The sequence below is a fragment of the Triticum urartu genome, chromosome 4A, assembly GCF_056163025.1.
Source record: "Triticum urartu cultivar PI428250 chromosome 4A, HENAU_Tu73, whole genome shotgun sequence".
Taxonomy (NCBI): Eukaryota; Viridiplantae; Streptophyta; class Magnoliopsida; order Poales; family Poaceae; genus Triticum; species Triticum urartu.
The window spans coordinates 189,634,254-189,641,114 of NC_141876.1; the positions used below are offsets into that span (position 1 = coordinate 189,634,254).

Sequence of the window (6,861 nt, forward strand, 5' to 3'; positions counted from 1 at the left end):
TGGAACTAACCCGGACTGACGCTATTTTCAGCAGAATTACCATGGTGTTATTTATGTGCAGAAACAAAAGTTCTCGAAATGACCTAAAACTTCATGGAACATCTTTTCGGAAATAATAAAAAATCCTTGCAAAAGATGAAGACCAGGGGGCCCACACCCTAGCCACGAAGGTGGGGGGCGCGCCTGCCCCCCAGGGCGCATCCCCCTTCCTTGTGGCCCCCCTGGAGCTCCTTCGACCTCAACCCCAACTCTATATATTTGCTTTCGGGGAGAAAAAAATAAGGGAGAAGGATTCATCACGTTTGACGATACTGAGCCGCTGCCAAGCCCTAAAACCTCTCAGGAGGGCTGATCTGGAGTCCGTTCGGGGCTTCGGAGAGGGGAATCCGTCGCCATCATCATCATCAACCTTCCTCCATCACCAATTTCATGATGCTCACCGCCGTGCATGAGTAATTCCATCGTAGGCTTGCTGGACGGTGATGGGTTGGATGAGATTTATCATGTAATCGAGTTAGTTTTGTTAGGGTTTGATCCCTAGTATCCACTATGTTCTGACATTGATGTTGCTATGACTTTGCTATGCTTAATGCTTGTCAGTAGGGCCCGAGTGCCATGATTTCATATCTGAACCTATTATGTTGTCATCAATATATGAGAGTTCTTGATCCTATCTTGCAAGTCTATAGTCACCTATTATGTGTTATGATCCGTTAACCCCGAAGTGACAATAATCGGATACTTACCGGTGATAACCGTAGTTTGAGGACTTCATGTATTCACTATGTGTTAATGCTTTGGTCCGGTACTCTATTAAAAGGAGGCCTTAATATCCCTTAGTTTCTGCTAGGACCCCGCTGCCACGGGAGGGTAGGACAAAAGATGACATGCAAGTTCTTTTCCATAAGCACGTATGACTATATTTAGAATACATGCCTACATTACATTGATGAATTGGAGCTAGTTCTCTGTCGCCCTATGTTATGATTGTTACATGACGAACCGCATCTGGCATAATTCTCTATCACCGATCCATTGCCTACGAGCTCTTCATATATTGTTCTTCGCTCATTTACTTTTCCGTTGCTATATCTATCATCACTACAAAATACCAAAAACATTACTTTTTCTATTGTTACCTTTTGCTACCGTTACCACTACTATCATATTACTTTGCTACTAAACACTTTGCTGCAGATATTAAGTTTCCAGGTGTGGTTGAATTGACAACTCAGCTGTTAATACTTGACAATATTCTTTGGCTCCCCTTATGTCGAATCAATAAATTTAGGTTGAATACTCTACCCTCGAAAACTGTTGCGATCCCCTATACTTGTGGGTTATCACAGGGCCATGCCATCCGGCTTTAAATGTTAGGCTTTGGTGCGATGTCTATTTGTTATACGGCTCGGACATTCGGCACACTTTCATCAAGGGGATAGAAGTAGCAACAAGTGTTGCCTAGATGGTGGCTTCAAGCTTATGGATGTATAACTTTGTATGGTTTTGTAAATAAATAATAAAATGGCTGCATGCATTGTTTAGATGCAGAGGCCCTCCTCCTTCTTAAAAAATACATAAAAAAGGGTCGACCATGCAAGGAGGACATCGTGTCTTTACCTAATAATAAAGGATGGAGGCTTTCATAGTTCTCCATCCGTCATCTCTTCATATCTCTCGTTACCATAAAGACTGACGGTTGAGATTTAAAAGAAGCATTATTTCACGTTTGATTTTATTAATTTGGCACGTACATGGCCAGGCCTTCCATATGTTAACTGAGCGGCCGAAAAGGGCGTTGGGTATCAATATGGCTGGACTTCACGTATATGGATGGGCCTTCCTTCTGTTAATTGGGTGATGCAGAGCATCCTACAGACATCACCATGTCAAGAGTCCATTTGGCAAGTGACACGAGCGACATCTACTTCACATACACAAAGGTGAATCATCTCCTTTTCACGTGCTCACTTGACCCCTTTGTAACATCCCCGGCATCACCCTACAGTGATTTCCTCTCAATCATGATAAGTCATCATCATTGCAAAGCTTGATCATAGTGGTGAAACATCTTATTTCAAAATCATTATCTGAGTTCAAATTCAAATGCAAGTGGAATTTGAAGTTGCTCAAATATTGCTGCAAAAATGTTCATCATTTGTCAAAATTTCCATAACAAATGATTGTTAAGGAAAACAACATCACCATATACTACAAAATGGTCCTAAGCATTTTAAACAGTGCCAAAATAGCACTATTAATGCCTTTTCCATTATTGAAAATCCCAAATGGAATCAAAACTTGTCCATACTTGTTATGGCAGAGCACATTATTCCGTAATAATTGTTTTGGCCAGGCACACAATTTTGCTAAGTCATTTGTTGGCTAGTTTAATTGCAAAAGCCTGCTGCTAAAAAAAACAGAACCCCCCTCCCGAGTGGGCCTCTTGGCCTAGCTGGTCGCAACCAGCCAGCCCATATTGCGTGTCCCTGGCCTAGATGGCCTCCCCCCCCCCCGAAACCCTAGCCCACGCACTCGCATCCCCCCCCACGTTCGCTCCCTCCTCCCCCCCGATCTGGATCGGGGGAACTGCCCCCGTCTCCCGCTCGATCCCATGCCGCCCAGCGCCCCCCGCCTGGATCTGGATCGTGCCAGGCGCGCCCCGGCCCCGCCGCCCTTGTCGCCGACGGCCACCATCGCTGGTCTGCCCCATCCTCGACCTCCTCCCCGCCGCCTCCTCGTCCTCCTCCCCGACGAGCTCCACCACGCCTCGCCGCTCCCTTCCCATCAACGTATGGTGAGGCCTCCCCCTCGGCCTCTCCTCCGCCCTCGCACGTCACGGCAATGTCCGCGCCTAGCCGTGGCCCCGCACAGCGGTCGCCGCGCCCAACAGCACGCACCGCGCGCCCCTCGCGCGTCCAGGCCGCGCGCCTCCCCCCTCTCTGCTCTCGTACTCCGCCGCGGTCGCCGCTCGCGCCGTGCGACCCGGCCACGCCCGATGCACGTGCCTGCGCACCGTCGTTCTCCCGATAGCAGCGTTCGCCGCGCCCACCTCCAGCCGCAATCGCCGCCGCGACCGCTCTCGTCCCCTGCTGCGCCGCTCTGCCTGCTGCTTGCGCCGCTGCCGCTCGCCCCACCTGCCGCGCGCGAGCCCCGTCCCATGCTTTGCTGCACCCCGTCCTGCTGGTCGGGGTTACCAGCTCCGCCCGCCGTGGCCCTCGCACCCCCGCTGCGGCAAGCCCTACCGTGGCCACGGCCTTGCCTCGCCTCGGGCAGACTACGGGCGCCCGTTACGCCCGTCGCTCCCAACCGCACCCTGGGGCTCTGCCCCGTTAGCCCGCGCCCATTAAGGCCCCTGGGCCTATGACGAACGGGGCCCATGCCCAAAACGTTTTTAAAATATATATATTTTTTAAAAAATAAAATAAAATAAATAATAGTTAAATATATAATTAATTAATTAATCCTGTTTAAGTAATCTAATTAACTAGTTAGTTTAATTAAACCCTAATTAGTTTGAACAGTCAATGACGAACGGGACCCACACGTCAGGTGACTAGTCAACTCCTCTGTTGACTGCTGACGTCATGTTGATGTCATGCTGACGTCAGCATGAACTATTTTGGATAATGTTGATTAATTTAATTAATCCTAAAAATGTTTTAAATCTTTTAAATTTAATATAAAATAAACCGTAGCTCGGATGGAAAAACTTTGTACATGAAAGTTGCTCAAAACGACGAGACGAATCCGAATTTGCGATCCATTTACCTGTCAGATGCCTCTAACTATCTTAACATGGAACATTTCCCCTCCGGTCATCTGTCTGTCACAGGTCCGGAATCAGGAATACATTCCCGGTTGATTTTCCCCTTCACCTATGTCGTGTAGCCATACGTTAGGTCACACCCGACACATCTTATTGCCATGTTATGCTTTGTGGTGCTATGTTTGCTTTATATTTACTGTTTCTTCCCCCTCTTCTCTCCGGTAGACCCCGAGACCGATGCTGTCCTTGTGATCAACTACGTCGACGACGACCCCCTCCTTGCCAGAGCAACCAGGCAAGCAAACCCCCCTTGAGCATTCCGATATCGCCCATTTTTTCCCTCTCATGCTTGCATTAGAACTGCTACTGCTTTATGTGTGATCCTACTCTGATGCATAGCCTGTTGTTGTTACCTGCTTTCATACCTTACCTGCTTATCCTAAACTGCTTAGTATAGGTTGGTTAGTGATCCATCAGTGACCCCCCACCTTGTCCCAGTTGCCTCGCTTTATGTTTGATGACTCGATCAACGTGATCGAAGACCAGGCCCCGACACCGCACATCACTTTCCCCTTAGTTGCTCGACACTACTGGGTTACCATCGAGTGCTCGACACTACTGGGTTACCTCTTCAGCACTTCTGTTGTTAACTTGTAGTGTAGCTATTCGGTCGTGGTCATCGAGGGTGATTTCCTCCTTAACCACTTCCGATACGGCTCTGTCGTGCAACCCCTCAAGTGTGAACCTCGAGGGTGGATCCTCTTACGTTCACCTTGATGATTACATCGAGTGGAATTCATTGGGGGTGATTCCTCGGGTTTTCCTCTTGATGTTTGGACGCCTGGATACTTGGACTTTACCCCTGTTACTTGGAAAGATGGGTCGACCCTGAGGGGTACCCGCGCGAGCTTAATTGCGAGTGATGTGGAGACGGGTTGACCTGGAGGGTGTCTGGGAGATAATTACGAGGCGTGGTTGGGAATTCTTAGCCCTTGCTGCAAGTACTCGAGACGGGGCGACGGGGTCACATCGATCGTGAGTCTTTGCTCATTACCGCGTGCTCCTAATCCACTACGATTTGGATATTTGATCCGAGGGGCCTCTGGCCTGATAGCACTAACCATCACGTGGGCATAGTATGGGCGTTCTACGTCATATGCATCATGCGAAGCTTCATAGATGTCAGCGACTGAGCGGCGCGCGCCGGGTTGGACTGCGTTAGCACCTGCCTTGTTGAAGGAGGTAGCTAGGTCTACTCACCGGCCGCCCACGCAACGTGCAGGAGTTCCTGGGGAGATGGCCCATGACCCCTGGGGGCATAGGTTTAGTCCGGCGTGCTGGCCTCTCTATTAAGCCTAGGTCGGGTTGCGGCGTATTGTTTGGCCGAGGCCGGGCATGACCCAGGAAAGTGTGTCCGGCCGAAGTTAATTGAGTGTGGTGGGTAAGTTGGTGCACCCCTGCAGGGAAGAAAACATCTATCGATAGCCTGTCCTACGGTAACAGACACTTGGAGTTGTATCCCAATCGATACAACTAGAACTGGATACTTGTGATGAGAAATGGATTGTGATGAGACTTGTATATGAGATGATAACTGGATAGTATGGCTCTGGGATTGCTTTCTCGCAGGGAGTCGAGAAAGGATCTCTGGCCGAGGTTGATAACACTTCTACTACTTTACTTTATGCTACTCTACTCCCACTTGTTGTTGCAAGATGGTGGTTTCCAGAAGATGCTAGTCTTTGTTAGGCTAGGCTTTCCCCTTCCCTTCTGGCATTCTGCAGTTTAGTCCGCAGATACAACCCATTCCTTTGATACAGATGCATACTTAGTTTAGATCTGATGTAAGTCTTGCGAGTACTTTGGATGAGTACTCACGGTTGCTTTGCTACTTCTTTTCCACCATACCCGTTTATTGTGACCAGATGACGGAGCCCAGGAGCCAGACGACGCCACTGATGACTACTACTACCCGGAGGATGCCTACTACTACGTGAAGACCGCTGACGACTTGGAGTAGTTAGGAGGCTCCCAGGCAGGAGGCCTTGACTTTTCGATCGTTGTTGCTTTTGTGCTAGCCTTCTTAAGGCATTCTTGTCTAACTTATGTCTGTACTCAGATATTGTTGCTTCCGCTGACTCTTCTATTTTCGAGCTTATGTATTCGAGCCCCCGAGGCCACAGGCTTGTAATATAAAGCTTGTATTACTTTAATTTGTGTCTAGAGTTGTGTTGTGATATCTTCCCATGAGTCCTTGATCTTGATCGTACACATTTGTGTGTATGATTAGTGTACGATTGAATTGAGGGCATCACAAGTTGGTATCAGAGCCAACTACCTGTAGGATCCCCCCTTTCCAACTCCTTGGCTGAAGTTGAGTCTAGTCACTACAGAAACTTTTACTAACATGGTTGTGTGTCTTACGGGCCCACGTCACCATTTGGGTGGTATTAGGATCTTTTATTCCTCGTCTATTCTTTGGGACTCTGATCTCTCTTCTATTCGGGTTAAAAGGTTTTACAAACTCAAACATTAGGATCTCGTGATCACATCCGCCCGGAGAGTCCCCTTATTTCAGATGATCGCCTGCTGCATCAGAAGATTCTGAAGATACTCTACGATATTCTCTCGAGACTTTGTGCCTGTTGCCTTTGCAATTCCATACCAGCGAAATATCCTTATCGATAACTCTATCCCATTGATCTTGTTATTACAAGATGCCCTGTACTGCTCTCCCTTTCCCGAGAATCCTTTGAGCTTACTACCTTGCAGTTCCTTGTCATCTGAATACCCCTACGGATAACCTTGTGCACCTATCGAGTATCCGCTCATCCTTAGTTGACTCATGTACTTCACAAAAGTCTTCATAATACCATTCGTTCTTGTGAAAATGCTCAACAACCTATTGTTCTTTAATTTCTTGCTTGCTTGCATTATGGTCAATACCATAAGTCTAGTAATCTTATTGTCAGCCCTTGTCATTATCATTTTGAGTCCGTTGGTACAATATGTTGCGAAGGCTCGCAACCCTCTATCAAATCCTAGAATTCATCCTTCCAGCTCAGACATCATTTTAACATGAGCTGAATCTC

General features: G+C 47.9%; 1 long non-coding RNA gene across 1 annotated transcript; it reads left to right on the forward strand.

Annotated features, from left to right (window-relative positions):
* Nucleotides 1–2,551: 2,551 nt before the first annotated feature.
* LOC147975333 (uncharacterized) lies at nt 2,552–6,001 on the forward strand. Its single transcript, XR_015602025.1, has 3 exons — nt 2,552–2,797; nt 3,995–4,064; nt 5,695–6,001. It is a non-coding gene; the product is annotated as an uncharacterized LOC147975333 (long non-coding RNA).
* Nucleotides 6,002–6,861: the final 860 nt, after the last annotated feature.